At 40.2% G+C, this 18,369-nt stretch overlaps 1 long non-coding RNA gene across 1 annotated transcript in view; it reads left to right on the top strand.

Annotated features, from left to right (window-relative positions):
* The first annotated feature begins 14,234 nt into the window (after nt 1–14,234).
* Nucleotides 14,235–18,369, top strand: part of LOC114226893 (uncharacterized) — an 88,051-nt gene continuing 83,916 nt past the window's right edge. The window contains exon 1 of the long non-coding RNA XR_008555725.1: nt 14,235–14,322. This is a non-coding gene — a long non-coding RNA (uncharacterized LOC114226893). The remainder of the gene's footprint in view (nt 14,323–18,369) is intronic.

Below are 18,369 nucleotides of genomic sequence, written 5' to 3' on the forward strand. Positions count from 1 at the left end.
GGAAGAGATTATGAGTGATGCTTTGCATATAAGGTGACCAACAGTATCCCAGGATGCTGGATTTTCAGTACTAAATCCCAAATGGTCCTGTGTAATCTGGGATGGTTGCTGAACCTACTTTATCTGAAACAATTGGTGGTTCCCAGAGCTACACTGAGAGCAGGAGTCTAGAAATCTGGACAAGGGTGTGGAGACTGTCAATGAGGACTGGGAAGGAGCTTCAACTTAAGAACTTTGGTTCTCCAAGATCTTCAGAGAAGCTCAGAGTAGTGGGACTAGTTCAGAATCCAATACTTTTCATGAACCTTTCTCTCAGATAAAATTTCCCCCAAAAAATGCTTTTGTGCTCCTTATTCTCCTGGGAAGAAGGGAGGGAAAAGATGTTTGACATGAGTTTGAATTTTGTGTCACTGCGAATTCTATTGATGTGATAATAAATTTCCATTTAGTAATATTCTTGTTTAGCTTTGTTTCAAGTCTAATGTGAATGATGATGAGTAATAACACTTCAAATTATATCAATTTTATATGAGAAAATATACCATTTTCATGACATTTTTATTTTTATAAAAAGGGAATCAAAAGGTGATTCATGACTACAGCTTTTATCTTATGTATGCGTAGAAAATTTTTCTAAAGAATGTTGTCATGATGATTTTACCTTGGGTAAGCTTAAGATGTTTCAGAGTGAAGATTTTGAGTTGTTGAATTAAAGATAAGTTTGTATGCAGGTGTCAATTGTAATTGTAAGAATCTTTTGAATTTAATGATTCCTGGAGCAAGAATGAGAGTTCCTAATCTTGACTGCACATTAAAAAAATATTTAGGGAGCTTTAAAATAATTTCAAAGCCTGGACCCCATTCAAAACCAATGAAATCTGAATTTCTGGGAATGGAGTCTGAGCAGGCGGGCTTCATGGGCCAATGACATGTGCAGTTTCATGGGGCTCTGTACTTACAAGGGCCCTGCCTTGGGTTTAATGTTATGCTGTCTTGAAATTCTTAGTAGTTTTGATCAAGGGGCCCCACAAATTATGTAGCATACCCTGAGTCCAGTAATTAATATTTTTAAGGCTTCCTAGGTGATTTCAGTGAAGAAGCACTGAATAAAGAAGTCTTGGTTCAGCTTGCCAATAAAATCGTGGTCTCTCTCTCTCTCTCTCTCTCTCTCTCTCTCTCTCTCTCTCTCTCTTCTGATAAAAGAACCTGAGCCCAAAGCCTCTCAAAAACACAGGCAGTTGCCTTCCCCCAGGGCTGCTGTGTTGGGCCTTTCCAGAGGATGCTGACCCTGTTCACTTGCCCTGTTTCAATGGAGACTTGCAAGGGGCCAAGCAGTGTGATCCTTGAGGGAAGAAGCATCTCGCACCACATCTCCTACATTTAGCCCTAGGACCTAGGGTTAGACAAACAGGGATAGGCACTGCCTGTTTTCAGTCCACTGCTCTTCAAATAAACAGGCTGAGAGGTAGGTTTACTTTGTGTCTTCTTGGCTGAATCTTGTGTTCTTTGAAACAGAGACTCCCCTCCCCATTTTTGTCCTTAGAACACTTGGCTACTGCACAGAAACTAGGGAAAGATAAAAATATGCAAAAGAAATGTCTTGGATGGACAAGTCCTAGGATTCAAAAATTATCAGGTAGATCTATGTTAACATATTCAGAAACAAAAATTGAGCGTATGAAGAGAAAAAGAACACAAAGTGCTCATCATGAATGTCCTTTGCTTCTATAAAATAAAATTAGTCATAAATCAACTGGCTTTCCTTTAAAATTTTATTTATTTATTGAATTTTAGAGAGCGAGAGGAAGGGGAGAGGGAGAGAGGGAGAGAGAGGGAGAGAGAGGGAGAGAGAGGGAGAGAGAGAGAGAGAGAGAGAGAGAGAGAGAGGGAGAGAGAGAGAGAGAAAGTGCATGTGTGTGTGTATGAGAGAGAGAGAGAACCGATTGGTTGTTCCACTTATTTATGCATTTTTATTGATTCTTTTTAAAAATATATATTTTATTGATTTTTTACAGAGAAGAAGGGATAGGGATAGAGAGCCAGAAACATCGATGAGAGAGAAACATCAATCAGCTGCCTCCTGCACACCTCCTACTGGGGATGTGCCCGCAACCAAGGTACATGCCCTTGACCGGAATCAAACCCGGGATCCTTCAGTCTGCAGGCTGACACTCTATCCACTGAGCCAAACCAGTCAGGGCTATTGATTGATTCTTGTATGTATTCTGACTGGAAATCAAACCCACAACCTTGGTGTATGAGGATGATGCTCTAACCAACTGAGCACCTGGCCAGGGTTGAAATGCTTTCCTACCATTATATAGGTGAATAATATGAACATTCTTCAGTTCTATTCAGTGAAATATAAGGAGTTACAATGTCTGCATCGATTGTTCTTTCCATAAATATTTATCAGACACCTACAAAGTACTAGACACTGTTATAGATGCAGGGTCTATAGTCGAAAACACGATATACAAGATCCCTGCCCTCAGGGAATGTACACTGAGAGGCCAGATTATTATGACCTCTGAACGTATAATAATCTGGCCACTCAGTGTATATTCTAGTGAGGAGAAGTGGACAATAAAAATTAATAAAGTATAAAGGATGTTTGATGGGAACAGAAGCTACAGAGAAATGTAAAGCAGAAAATGAAGCTGCTGGAGGATGGAGGTGTGGTGGGGGTCAGCATTCAGGGAATATTTAAATGATCATTTTGGCCTTGGGAACTAGGGAAGTTTTATCCTCAATCCAGGTTTGTGTCGGTTACCACTACCCTGGGGGGAGGGGCAGAGAAGATTTGGATCCCTGGGGCCCAACTGCTGGTTGGCCTTTCCAGAGACAAAGATGGCACCCTATTTATACCATCAAGTAGGCTTAGTGGTTGATGTGCACTATAAAGAAGAGTGACGGTTTACTGAGGCTATCATAACAAAAATATCACGAATAGACCACTAACATTTTGGATTGTTAACTTTTCTTCATGGGCCCAATTTTTAAAAATCTAATATAAAATTTGTTCTCATTCTCTTGTAATATTTTGTGGGCTATAGTTGAACTACTCCTGCACATTTTCCTGAAAGAATAAATCCAGTCAGACCTCAAGCAGTTCCTGAGTGTTTCAAACATTTTCGAAGGTTTTTAGAGTCTAAATATCAAGATCCAACAATAGACACACAGATAATTATTTCAGCTTGCCTTTCTTCAGAGAATTGACACCTTCCTTCTTATTTCTCCTGGCACTGCTGAGAAAAGAACCGCTCTATTCTTCTGTCAAGTAGTGCAGACTTCTCTAAAAAATATTTGGTTCTCCTTTATGGATAATACATGAAAGGGGAGGATTTCTGGTATTGACTGTGGGTTTATATTGGGGTCTGTCCCAGGCATTCATTCCAAAATGAGTTCCTTACTAACAGTAGCAGCTCTAGCATTTCTATTAAAGAAGGACACAAGGGCTGCATCTAACTGGAATTTGAAGGTGAGGGCAGGCATAAAAAGTCATATTGGGGCTTGCTTGAAGTTACATTTGCGTATTAAATACATTATTTTTACTCACCTTAGATATTATAGGGGGATGGCTGGAAAGAGATGAGAGCTAGTGGAGGTTATTAGAGAAGGTAAAAGCCTTCTACCCTTCCTCCTCACCATCCTTTAGGGTAGTGGTCGGCAAACGGCGGCTTGCGAGCCGCTGTTTGCCGCTCTGTTGACTAATGAGTTTGCCGACCACTGCTTTAGGGGAACAAATGCTTACTGGACTAGGAGGAACAAAGAAAATAAAGCTCTGCCCTAGCCAGTTTAGCTCAGTGGATAGAGGGTCAGCCTGTGGACTGAAGGGTCCCGGGTTCAATTTGGTCAAGGGCACATGCCTGGGTTGTGGGCTCGATCCCTAGTAGAGGGCATGCAAGAAGCAGCCAATCCATGATTCTCATCATTGATGTTTCTATCTCTCTCTTCCTCTCCCTTCCTCTCTGAACTCAATAAAAAATATTTTTAAAAAAGAAAAAAAGCTCCTAGCTGATCTCTCACATCTATATTACCGTCCCAGATCACAATCATAGTAGGTCTAGGATTTCTCCTACATAGAGCTCTGAGATTAAGCTTATAAAATTCTCCTTTTCATCCTCTCTTCCTCTTCTCTTTGACCCAACCTACTTAATCCTTCATCTAGTTCTTGCTAATCTCTGCTTCTCAGTTCAGCTTGGCAAACATTTATGGAGATATAACAATGACCTGATAAATGTATACATTGGGAACTGACATGGGTTCAGGCTCAGAAGTCTTTCAGGCTTATTTACATTTTAATTTGCCACTAGTGAAGACCAAAAGCTTTCAGACAAAGGGAGGAACCTATTTTAACCCTACAACTGGAGGTGAAATTGAATTAGTAGGGCATTTTTGATGGAGTAGGGTACAATGTGAGCAGAGGATCCCATACTGCACCTTTTAAAGTCCTACATCACCTAAGTATCACATAATCTCAAGAAAGAGAAAAATCTCCAAGAGTCTTTCAGCATGTTAAGATTATGTGACTCTATGATGCTCACTTGTAGCTAAATCCTATCTTGGAGCAGCAATTACATTAGGTAAAATCTCAAGATTCTTTCCAGTTCTTGGATGATTCTACCCTGCTGTTGTCTTTCATGTACAGAGATGACTCTTCCTATCATTCTTAAACATTCTGCACTAGAATGTTTACTCTGTGCTGGGTGGAGTTGATAATTCCCTGGCGTATTAGTTTCTTAAGGCTGCTGTAACAAAATACCACAAATTAGATGACAGAAAACAACAGAAATTTATTGTTTCACAATTCCTGAAGCTAGAAGTCCAAAACCAAAGTGTTGGTAGGGCCTCTGGAGAGGATGCTTTCTTGTCTCTTCCAGCTTCTGGCAGCCCCAGGTATCCCTTAGCTTGTGGCAGCATAACTCTAATCCCTGCCTCCCTCTTGACATGGCCAATTTCCCTCTGTGTCTGTGTTTCTTCTTATCTTCCAGCAAATACACCAGTCATATTGGATAAAGGGCCCAGCCTACCCCGTCTTAATAACATTGGTAAAGAATTCAATTTCAAATAAGGTCACATTCACAGTTACCATGGGTTATGACTTCAACATATCTTTTTGGAGAATACAATTCCACCCACAATATCTGGTGGCCAACAAGGTTTGCCTATGTTTAGGAATAAGCCTTTAATTGGCAGCTAGGAAACATATCGAAACAAAATGGTCCACGAGGGAGGAAACCATGACCTAACTAACCTGATGTGCTTATCAGTTGAGCAAACCAGTCATATATATATTCACCCTATCACACAGACTTCAGTCTTCTCTTCTCTTTCTTCTTTCTTTCTTTTTTCCTTCCTTCCTTCCTTCCTTCCTTCCTTCCTTCCTTCCTTTTCCTTCCTTTCTCTCTCTCTCTCTCTAATCAAATTATATGGTTAAATATTTGGTGCTGGGAGATTTGTGAGAAGATCTGGATCAAAAAAAAGGTCCTTTCCTGTGAGTTAGGTAAATATTGAGGTATTCATCAGTTTATCACATACCAAAAACCTAAGTGAGAGCTTACCAAGGGTTTTGTAACTGAAGGATCTATTATTACAAGTATTCAGGTTTATATTTAGCTTTGAATTATACATAAACACACACATACATACATATAAATAATTTAGTGTAGAGAATCAACATTTCAATCTGAGCACTATATGAATGGTATTGTCTCTATCACCATTGTCTTGTGAGATAACTGGTAACATATTTCCTTAGTACAAGAAAACCAATTAAAGTAATTGTTACTCTGCAAAACTGAATCAATGATGTTGCTCACTAATCCCAATCAACCAAAATGAAGAAACTTAGTTCATGCTTTTCACACAGCCAGAGGAAGAAACTTTGGCAAAAGAGCTGTCCTGTCATTTCCCCTCCCCCTTAAATCATCTCCAGGTCTGTAGTTCTGTTTTCATACAAAGAAAAAAAATGCATTGTGTTTAGGCTCATTGTAAGTTGTAAAACAGCCCAAAGAGTAAATGAATTAAAATTATTAAAATAATTATCAGGAGAAAATTTCTCAAGATTTTGGTAATGAATTACAAAACTGTGATGGGGCAAGGATCAGGATGGAAGATGCCAATACAATTAAGCTGTTACAACAAAGTCACATTTTGTTTTAACCTCACTGTTTTGAATTTGGACCAGTTATTGGGAATTCCCTTTACACGGGTCTACATGGAATGCTCACATCTGCCCTTATCAATGTGAGATATTAAAAAAAAAAAAAAGCTTTTGAAAACAAATAGTAGGTGACAAAGAATTCCTTGGAGACACAAATGAGTGTCTTATTTCTTATTTAAAGACCAGTGAAAAATTCTCTATAGCACAGGAACGGAAAGGAAAATGTGAAATCGACTGGTGTTTTGTCAGTGGAGCAAGGGATTTATAGTGGTAAAAGAAAATACAGATAAAGTTATTTAGACTGAGTTTTTATATAACTTTTAACATGTTTCAGGTTTAGAAAGGATCTCAATTGTGATTTTGTTGTCTTAGTTTTGACCCGAACAAAATGGATTTGCTGGTTTTGTTTCTCCTTTTTATTCAAATAAGACACACCCTCTTGGTTTTGAGAAATTTGATTCTTATCTCTTAGTTAGAACCATGTCTGATGGTGAATTTTGGATGTTTGATTATGCTGGATTCTTACCAAAGACCACAAGGGAGACTTAACTTGAAGGACAAAGATGATTGTCAAGTGAGCTATAGATTAGGGTCTAATTCTTTGGTGGCGGTTCAATAAAAATACTTTAGGTGAAGGTAGATTCAATAAGGCAGACTAAAAGAAATAAAATGCACTTCTGGAAAATGAGCAAGGCAAAGCAAACACACAGGAACTCATTAAAGAAACAGCCAATGAGCAATGCATAACCAATATCTGATATATAATTTAAGACCCAAAGGTCACTTAATATCAACTCTGTTGCAATACACATATGCTGAAAGACTCTACTTGGCAATTATACTTGAGTTTGCCTTGGCTGTTTTTATTTCATGGATGTTTCTCAGGAACACTAGCACACACACACACACACACACACACACACACAAAATGGAAGAGTAAAATCGGATTTGTAGGAAGCATCTACTTGGATTAATTCGGTAATAAAAGCATTTTCAAATTGCTAATTTACTAAGTCAAGTCATCGGAATGCTGAATTACTTTGCTTTTATTATGATGATTGAAAGGGATAAATGCAGGCCCAGCCACAAAACCAAACCAGAGAGAAGAGAGGCACAGTCCTTCTTTGCATAATTACTGGTATTTGTCATCCTTGCCTGGGATCATCAGTTTTTCTAAAGACTGGGGTTATTTTTTTGCTTCAGAAACTCTTTTTTGGAATGCTGTTTATCATCTACATTGTCCCCATTTACTCAGCAACAAATACACTATGAATATACTTCCATTAGCCAATTTAATGACTAATTTTGGTTCAAAATGTTAATTAAAAAGTACACATTTCATTCTTATAGGGATGAAACAAAAAAAAAAAAACCTTGGTTCTCAAGTGTTAGGCTAAATTATTAAAAGCAGAGTTGAAAAACAGGGCTAATCAATGTGAAATTTAGTATAATGAGCCTTGGGTTAATTGTGATAATCAGTTATAATTAATGTTCCTATCTTTTTAAGAAAACAAAACAAAACATGGCATCTATCACTTTATTTATATTTAGGGAGAAATTTTTAAGAAACAAAAACAAATGAGGAAACAGAAAGGAAGTTGGCCTCAAAAAGAAAAACACTACAAAAAAACTTGTAGATCAGATATTCTATCGCTAGAAAATGAGTGAGAATTTTATTGTTTCTTGGCTTTTAAAAAATCTGCCCTTCACCAGATAGAAGAATATTGCCAACATGGAAGAAACAGGATCCATTTTTCTACATAACCGTATTTAATAATTTTCATGAAATTGACACTTTAGAACTATGGCCAAAGCCAAATTAAAACCTATGGGTTTCTAGTGCTAAATTCTTAACCCGTTTTCTTAAGGAAGACCTAAAATACACTTTAAAACAAATCCAATTAATATAATTACAGAGGGTTTAAATAACGCACGCACACTGGATCTGTTTCTGTAAAACACAGCTGTTCTGTTTTTTATATTTTGTTATTTTTTAAAATTGGAAATGTGGCCATAATATAAAGTAACCAACATCAAAAAATTTTTTAAAAGCCCCTACAGCCAATGAACTTGGAAATCCTATAGTCATGCCTCTGAATTTCGCCGCAGTTGTAACAAGGAAAGCAGCACATTCAGGTATTCAATGCAACAGAAACCAGGCACAGGCAGCAACTTGTATCCCCTAGCAGTTGACATGCTAATTTCTTTGCCTCCTCATTCCTGCTCAGTCCATCCCACATCACCAACCCCCTTCCTCCCAAGACCAGAGGCACCCTCTGGGCCATGGAAGAAGGTGCCTTGCCGGGAGTAAAGAGAGGCCGGAAGAGCTAGGGCAGAACACGCGGTGCCCACACCCTTGGCTTCTGGGTGAGTGCGCACAGCAGCCGCTGGTGGAGGGAGAGTCGAGCAGGTTAGGCGCGTCCGGGTCTCCCCCCTCCCCTGCCCCCCCCACACACACACACATAAGCCTGGGACTGGGTATCTGCAGCACGAGGCGTGGGCCCCGCTGTCCCGCTGGGCCGGGGGCAAGGGTGGGCGGGCAGGGGGGCGGAGCACTGCATGGGGCGGCGGGAAAGGGGCGGAGAGGACAGTTTAAGCTCCGACGGGCAGAGTTGACGGTGGCAGAATGCGGGCTAGGTGGGAGGTTCACCCGCAGGGAGCGAGGACCGCGGCTGCCTGGGAGCGAGGAGGCGCTGGGACTCCGGGGTCAGACCAGCACCTCCCTCCTGCAGAAGAGATTGGCGAAGCTGGAGGACGCACTGGCTGCAGAGGCGACCCTGCGCGCAGGTGGGCACCCCTGAGCGCAGCGCTCTGACCCATCCTAGGCTGCCGCGGGGCCAGATGCCCTCCCGTCCAGGCCACTGATTCTCGGGACCAGGGCTAAGCAGGTCTGGGGGCAGGAGGAAGGGGCACGGCTCCTGAGTGTGCATGACTGTGCGCGCTCACTGTGCCAGGTGGGGAAGAGGTGCGGATAAGCTGCCTCCCTGGGGATTCGCTCCCTCGGGTCCCCACTCCACCCTTTCTGATGTGCTGAGCACGCGAGCGGCTTTGGAGGACTGCGACCCCTTCGCCCCCCACCCGCAATCTCGGCGGTGTGTGCAGTTTGCCCCCTGGTCACAATCCACACGCAGCAACCATCAGGCCGCCCTCTGCTCTGGCCCCCCTCGACTATAGGCACCTGGGGGAAGAGATAGCGGTGGCTGGATGAGCCTGGCGTGTAGGAGGAAAGCAGGAGTTACTGGAGTATTGTCTCCCGGGGCCGATGCCTGAGCCCGTGCACTCCCTGGCGCTTTCAGGGCCAGAGTGAGGGGTGTATGTGGGGGGTGGGGGGGCTGAGGGCATGTGGGGGGGAGGGGGGACTGGGGGTACGCGGGTGGGATGGGTTTGCTGAAATTACCTCCGAAGGCTGACTGTGCACATGCACTTAGCGCCTTGTGCGCATTTGGACGAGGGTTTAAGGGAGACACGTGGGAAGAGGCTTGGTCCCTGGTGGACCCCCCAAAAAAGCCTTTTGGGATGGCCCAGCGGGTGTTAGGGGTTAGGAAGGAAGAAAGAGTGTGAGCGTGTGAATATCTGTCCTAGGGAAGAGAAGGATGGCTACAGGAGACTTGATTTTCTTGGATTTGCTGCAATTCCTTAAACCAAACCAGTCTTTCGAGGCGTTAAAGTAAATTACGGGTAAGTGGGGACGGATCTCTGGTGGAAATAAAAAGCCCCCCCGCCCGCAGGTTTTCGGGGTAGCGGGCTTGGCGGGTATGCTCTCCATGCAGCTTCTGACGTTATCTCATCTAGGGGGTGGGGGTGGGGTCGGGTGGGGTGCTGCGTGGGTGGTGCACGTGTCTTTGGCTTAAGGTGCTGAAGCTGGGGCGCTTGTCTTGGGTAGATTGTGGGACTTGAAGGAGGCAAAAAACTGTAGTGCTGTCTGCTATTCTCAGTCAACTTTAGAATCTCAGTCTCTCTCTGTTCTCTATTTCTCTCTCTATACACACGCACACATGCACGCTCACATGCACACACACGAACCCTGGTGTGGTCTGATTGCCTCTTTTTCTTTCTATCCCTACCTCCCCTTTCTCTCCCCCTTCTCAACCACAACGACATCCACACACTCACCACACACACACACACACACACACACACACACACACACACACACCATGGTTGGGTCTGTTATTCTAAATTAACTCCAGATCTCTCTTTCATCTCTCTCTTCTCTCTCTCTCTCTCTCTCTCTCTCTCTCTCTCTCTCTACCTTTCAATCTCTCTCTAGTCTCTCACTCTCAATCTCTTTCACTCTCAATCTCTTTGGTCTCTCTTAGTCTCTCTTGTCTCTCAATCTTGTGTATCTCTTTCTCAGTCTCTCATCTCCATCTCTCTCAATCTCTCTTATCTCTCTCAATCTCCTGTCTCTTTCTCAGTCTCATCTCTCTCAATCTCTCATTCCTCTCTCTCTCAATCCTCTTACAGATCTCATTTCATGGCTGCTTTGACTCACTAATAGTTGCTTATGGATCTTTATTAATTGCTTGTTATGCTCATGGATTTTTATTCATTTGACTTTTTAAAGAAAAAAGACCTATCTGTATTAAAATCTGTGGGGTGTCTGAAAGACCTTTCAGCATTCATTCACATTCAAACTAGGAATGCAGCAGTAAATACCCTACCTAACTGCTGTTTATATTGGCCAAAGCTCTAGTTCATGTTAGAATTAATATTATTATTTTAACAGATATTTTACAATCATGTGACAAAGTAACCTTTTCCTAGATCTCTCCCTCTCTTTTCTTTGTGGTAATTTACAGAATTTTTGATTACTCGATTAACAAAATGGTGAAGTTATCTTCTAATTTTAAGGGCTAGGTCTTGATATGGTTGTAAGTTGGCATGTGGATGGGTTCTATGACTCCATCTCTTACTCTAATGAACTGATCAGAGTAGTGTTGATCTGAGACTTATATATGCTTTGATTTCTAAATAATTTATCAAAACATTAGGGGAGAGGGTCTCCTTACAAATTTTCCACACAGGAGAAAGAGCACTTTTATTTCCTGGAGCGAATATTTTGCCACTTTCCCCCCAATTGTCCCTGTTAGATGCCTAGAAAAGATGCATGGTTGATGAATAATACATAATGTATTTATTTTTTCTGTCTACAGGTGGCAGTGTAGAAGCCAAAATGGGAGCTTCTAGAAGTGGTTTCTGAAAAATAAGACCACATGTACACAAGTAAGCAAGCACGGGAATCTGAAAAAAAAAAAACACAGGTATGTAAAACAATTAAGCCACCTATCTGGTTTTATAATTATTGCATTCCACTATCTTGACATTTTTATAGACTTTAATGAAGTGAAACACTTTGAGGTTGTCTCAAAGGAGAAAATGAGTTTATTCTATTTCAGACAATGTATTTAAGTAAAAATGCTACATCTCATTGTTGCATTATTTTTTACTGTTCTAAGAGAGAAGCACTGTTTGTGACCATGTGCCTTTGCATTTAACCAGTTGTTGCTTGATACTTGTTTTTAAGAACACTTTTCCTGAGATCAACCAATGAACTTGTATGCATATATGCATAACCCATGGACACAGACAATGGGGTGGTGAAGGCCTGGGGTGGGGGAACAGGAGCTGGCTAGAAGATGTTAATGGGGGGAAAAGAGGATCTATGTAATACTTTCAATAATAAAGATTTTTTTAAAAGACAAATACAATTTTTTTTAAATAGAACACTTTTCCTGAAGCTGTATAAAACTGCAATTGTTCTGAATAATTTCATTTGGGTAACAATTAACAGAGTCATCCTGTTGAGACAATGTGACAAGTGTCTGCTTTTTACAAAATCTGCATCGCATTATTGACTTGATATCTCACTTATCAGAATACCGAAATACCAATGCATTAGGTATTCTTTTAAACCAGGTTATTTGAAACCAGCTCTTCTGTTTTTAACCATGTCATCATTTTTCTCCTCCTACCTTGCTGCTTTTCTAAGCCCAACATATAAGATGTACCTTCGTAATTCACCCACTTGACTGAACTAACGAAAGGTTTAATATGAGATCAAAGACAATCAAGGTCAAAAATTTATTATGACACAGTTAAAATGAATTTGCCTTTGATTATCATTAAAATGCAATATGGCCCCTTTTCTTTTTATTAAAGTATAGTTGACATATAATATTACATATAGTTTCAGGTGTACAACATAGTGATTCAGTGTTTATATTCCTTACAATGTAATCACCAGAATAAATCTAGTAACTATCTGTCACTATACAAAATTATTATGATAATATTAAGGCCCCCTTTCAACAATTGAGTAGCACAGTGTTATGAATGGTAGAAGAAGCCAGAAGGGGAAAATGTTCACCTTTGTGGATTTTTGTTTTTCTTGCTTAAAATGGTGGGGCATGGTGCTCTCACAAGGAGGCTAAAGTTATTATGTTGGCTATAAAAGGATCAGGCATCAAAATGGCTGTTAAAGAGAATGAAGCTTTCTCTTTCCTGAGGGGGTGTAAGTGTTCATCACAGTGCCAGAATGCGATGATATCTTGTGATTTTTGACATTCTGCCTTTACAGCTGAAGAGGGATTTTTTTTAGCCCCTGCCAATGAGGGTGTAAAACAAAATCAGATGCCATTCTTGAAGCTTAAAAATATCAAATTAGACATTTAACCCATAGAAAGCAAATTGAGAGCTCTGAAAGTATAGACTCAACTAAAGACAAAGTTTCTTACTGTAAAAAGCACATGGCCTGGCTGGCATGGCTCAATGGTTGAGCATCAACCTATGAACCAGGAGGTCACATTTTGATTCCCAGTCAGGACACATGCCCAGGTTGCAGGCTCGATCCCCAGTGGGGGGCATGCAGGAGGCAGCCAATCAATGATTCTCTTTCATCATTGATGTTTCTATCTCTCCCTTTCCCTTCCTCTCTGAAATCAATAAAAATATATTAAAACAAACAAACAAACAAACAAAAGATGGACCTCAGCTATCAAGCCCAGGCCACTTTCTTAAAAAAAAAAAAAAGCCCATGGATATGAAGTGATTTCAGGAAAGGTAGCGAACATTTAGGAACATGTAAGTTTGCACTGCATGGACCTTAGATACATTACATGACTCAGGAAACTGGGAAGTAACTAATCATCCCCCAATGTATCTAAGAGGAATAAGCTCTAATCTTCTAAGTCAGAAAGGAAAAGAGCACAGTTGAGATTTTATTCCTTTTTTTAAAGATATTTTTTCTTTATTGATTTCAGAGAGAGGAAGGGGAAGGGGAGATAGAAACATCAATGATGAGAGAGAATCACTGATCAGCTGCCTCCTTCATGCCCCCTACTGGGCATTGAGCCCGCAACCCGGGCATGTGCCCTGACCAGGAATCAAAGGGGAACAGACTGACATACCTTAGGGAGACAAGGAGAGATAAACCAAAGAACTTCTATACTTATATGCATAGCCCATGGATACAGGCAATAGGTTGGTGAAGACTTGGGGGGGAGGTAGGGGCTGGGCAGAGGGGAGTAAAGGGGGTAAGTGGGAGATATCTGCAATACTGTCAACAATAAAATATATATATATTAATAATAAAATAAAAAAACAGCTGAAACTGGTTTGGCTCAGTGGCTAGAGCGTTGGTCTGCGGACTGAAAGGTCCCAGGTTCGATTCCGGTCAAGGGCATGTACCTTGGTTGTGGGCACATTCCCGGTAGGGGGTGTGCAGGAGGCAGCTGATCGATGTTTCTCTCTCATCGATGTTTCTAGCTCTCTATCCCTCTCCCTTCCTCTCTGTAAAAAAAAAATCAATAAAATATATTTTTTAAAAACAAACAAACAAACAAACAAAAAGTGGTGACTTACTGTATCATGGGTCGACTTTCAACCACTGAGCCACACCAGCCAGGCATATTCCTTTTTTTGAATTATAGCATTCTCATTATAGAGACATCAAGTGCTTTAGAGACATTTTATTTTTAAGGTAACAGACCTTAAAAATAAAGTGTAAAATGCATTAATTGAAAGTGTATTTTTCATATGTGTGTACCTCCATGTAATCACCACCCAGGTCAAGATACAGAACATTTTCAGCACCCCAGAAAATTTCCTCCTTCTTTACACTTCTGGTCAGTTTTCATCCCACTTCCAACCTGAAGGTAACCACATTGTGATTTTTAAAGACTCCACCTGCTAATTTGTCTGCTATTAAGCTCCATATAAATAGTATCATATAGAAGGGATTCTTAACTTGTATGTCTTCTTTCATATAACAATGTCTACCAGATTAATCCATGTCATAGTGCATATTTGTAGTTCATTCTAGTCTATTGTTGAATAGTAATTCAATTGTATGGATATACCACAATTTATCCATTCTTCTATTAGATCTTTGAATTGCTTCCAGTGTGGCTAATAGGAATAAAGCATCTATGAACATACTTGCTTATGTTTTTTTGTGCTCATGCCCACTCATTTCTCTAAGAGTGAAATTGCGGGGTCATGAATAGGCTTATGTAGATGTTGACAAACAGTTTTTCAAAGTGGTTGTACCAGCTTAAATTGCAAAAGTAGTGTACAAGAATTTCAGTTGTATTACATTTTCACTAACACTTGGTTCTGTCAGTCTCTTTTTAATTTTAGCTATTTTGGGGGCTGTATATTGGATCTCCATGTGGATTTTTAAATTAAAAAATTTAATTGTGGTAAAATATACAAAATATAGAATTTATCATCATAACCATTTTTTAATTGAAAGTTAGTGGTATTAAATACATTCACATTGTTGTATAACCATCACCATCATCCATCTCCAGAACTCTTTACCTCTTGGAAAACTGAAACGGTAACCATTAAACAATGAATCCCCATTCTGTCTTTTCCCAGGCCCTGAGAATCACCATTTTACTCTCTGTTTCTATGAATTTGACTAAGTACCTCATATGAGAGAACAACAGAATATATATTCTTTTCTAACCAGCTTATTTCACCTAGCATACTGTCCTTAAAATTTATACATGTAGTAGCATGTGTCAGAATTTCTAATACTGAATAACATTCCATTGTATATACACTGAGTGGCCAGATTATGATGATCTCTGAACGCATAATAATCTGGCCACTCAGTGTATATCCTATATAATAAAAGGCTAATATGCAAATTGGCCCCTTGACCAGGAGTTCGACCAGCAGGCAGGTCGGCCAACTGCCCATGTCCCCTCCCCCTGGCCAGGCTGGCCGGACCCCACCCATGCACGAATTCATGCACCGGGCCTCTAAAATATATATACATATATACACTGAGTGGCCAGATTATAATGCGTTCAGAGATCATAATAATCTGGCCACTCAGTGTATATACCACATTTTGTTTAAACATTTGTCTGTTGGTGGACACTTGGGTTGCTGTCACCTTGTTGCTGTTGTGAAAATTGCTGCCATGGACATGGGTATATAAATATTTCTTCAGGACTCTGCTTTCCATTTTTTCGGGTACATACCCAGAAGTGGAGTTGGTGGGTCATATGGTAATTCTATTGTAAATTTTTGTAGAACCACCATACTGTTTTCCATAGCTACTGTACCATTTTACATTCTTAACAATGTACAAGGGTTCCAGGTTCCCCACATCCTTGCCAACAGTTGTTATTTTCTGGTGTGTTTTTTATAGTAACCATTCTAATGGGTGTGAGGTGATCCTTATGGTTTTAATTTGTTTCCTGGTAAGTAATATTGTTCAATGTCATTTCGTAAACTTATTGCCATTTGGATATCTTGTCAAATTCCTGTTAAAATCTTGCCCAGGAATTTTTAAATTGGATTATTATTTGTTGTTGTTTTTAAATTTCTTTGTCAGAGTTCTTTTATATTCTACATATGAATTTGTGTTCAAATATATGTATTACAAATATTTCCCCAGAATGTGGCTTGCCTTTTCACTGTCTTCATGGTATCTTTGGATGATTATTTTTAAATCCTCACCCAATTTTTTTTAAAAAATTGATTTTAGAGAGAGAGGGAGATGGAGAGAGAGAAAGAAACATCGATGTGAGAGAGAAACATCGATCAGTTGCCTCTCAGATACACCCTAAGGATTGAACCCACAACCTGGGAATGTGCCCTGACAGGGAATTGAACCTGTGACCTTTTGGTGTATGGAACAACACTCTCATACTGAGCCACACTGTCCAGGGATCTTTTGATGATTTTTAATGAAGTTCAATGATCAATTTTTTCCTTTATAGATACTGCTTTTTGTGATCTATTTATGAAATTTCTGTCTACCTTGGGGTTATTTTTAAAAACTTTTTAGCCTGACTGGCATGGCTCAGTGGTTGAGCATCGACCTAGAAACCAGGAGGTCAGGGTTCGATTCCCAGTCAGGGCACATGCCTGGGTTGCAGGCTTGATCCCCAGTGCGGGGCATGCAGGAGGCAGCCAATCAATGATTCTCATCATTGATGTTTCTATCTCTTGCTCCCTCTCCCTTCTTCTCTGAAATCAATAAAAATATATTAAAAAATAAAAAAAAACTTTTTAGTAAGTAAAATTTGTAAAGGCTGTATAGAAGATGCAATAAATTAACTATAAGCATATTTCAAATAAGAGCTCTTAGGTATAAATAGTGGAGATTTTCTTTGCTGTAGCAGGTGCCAGAGAGGGAGTTTGAAAAAGTGTGTTTTTCAATAAGATACATGGACACAGATGCTGTCACTCAAGTGGCTGTCTCTCCCCAACACTGATTATGTCCTCAGGGTCCCTCTAGAGTGGGCCCTATGGAACAGCCTTGCGATAACTTGGCTAGAAGAAAGAATGTGGCAAAATGGATAGGTATCTACTTTTCCTTAATTTGTAATCCATACTTACTGAAATATCTTTCCCTGCCCCTCTCCCATCTGAAAGGAGGGTTGCTGTGATTTGAAGCTACTTCTTTCTTTTGCCTCTAAAATATCAATATCCCTTGTGATTCTGCCATTTGTTAGCCTTTTCTCTTCTCCATCTTCATCTTTTCCCTGAATGGTCTGTGTTCACATTCACTTTCGTGCCTTGGGCTGTCTCTCTCCCTCTAACCCTGTGTTATAAGGACTCCTCAGGTATTTATCTCCTGCTCCCACGACCTTTCCCTCAACATAACATTCGGATCTGCATTTTTTATCTGCCTCCTGGGAATCTCCCACTGGATATTCCATAGGTGTCTATAGAAAAGACTCCTCTCCAGTCTACTCTTCTGCTTTTCTTCCTTAATTAATATATTTGCCATTAATCTAGAACCCCAATGTAGAATTCTTGGCAGTGAGCCCAATCCTCCCACACAGCTTCTATCACCCTCACATCCCATGTTTAGTTGGTTATCAAGGCTGCTGGGTCTTTCTCCTGTCTCTGAAATATCTTTCAAAGGCATCTTCTCTTCTCTTCCCTATATTTGCTACCTCATGGCTTGGGTTCCATTTTAGGATAGTAGTTAAAGCCTCCCAAGTGATTCTCCTCATCCTCAAACTCCCTCTAATCCTCTACTTGTCATCAGTTTTCTTTTCCAAAAACAAAGATTTAGCCATGTCATTTCCTACTTAAAATAATTTGTAGCTCTCCGCAGCTTACAAGAGGTATTCAAATCTCTTAGCATGATTTATAGTATGACACCCTTCATTATTTGCCTTCAACCTGCTTTTCCTGTTCTATCATCTGCATTTCCTCCCCGTACTCCATCTGTCCTAAACTATTTTTCATTCCTAGAACATTCCTTGAGTTCCTTCCTGCATCTGTGCTTTTGCACATGTTGTTTCTTCTACTTTTAGTGTCCATTCTTATCCACTGGTAACTTAATATTTTTTAAAAAAATCAGCTCGAACGTGACCTTTTTTTTTTTTTAGTAAGCCTTCCTATCCTCTATGTTAGGGGTAGGGAACATCTGGGCCATGGCTGTATAAGGCCCGAGAAATCATTTGGTCTAGCCCTGCCAAGGCATTATGGGTGATTTAATTAAATATTTGACCAAATATAGAAGGCTAATTTTTAAGTTGATAATTTTGTATGGCCTGTGAATGATGCTATAAATATCCAAATGCGCCCCTTTGTATTGGGAACCTTCTTATTAGGGAGCATCTTTGAGTATTTGGTATTGATTTGCCTCTAGCATCCGATTTAAAAGGCATTTTGGGGAAAAGAATGTCAGGAAATGAAAAGAGATCTGATTGATTGGAGCTGAT

The sequence above is a fragment of the Eptesicus fuscus genome, chromosome 1 (genome assembly GCF_027574615.1).
Source record: "Eptesicus fuscus isolate TK198812 chromosome 1, DD_ASM_mEF_20220401, whole genome shotgun sequence".
Taxonomy (NCBI): Eukaryota; Metazoa; Chordata; class Mammalia; order Chiroptera; family Vespertilionidae; genus Eptesicus; species Eptesicus fuscus.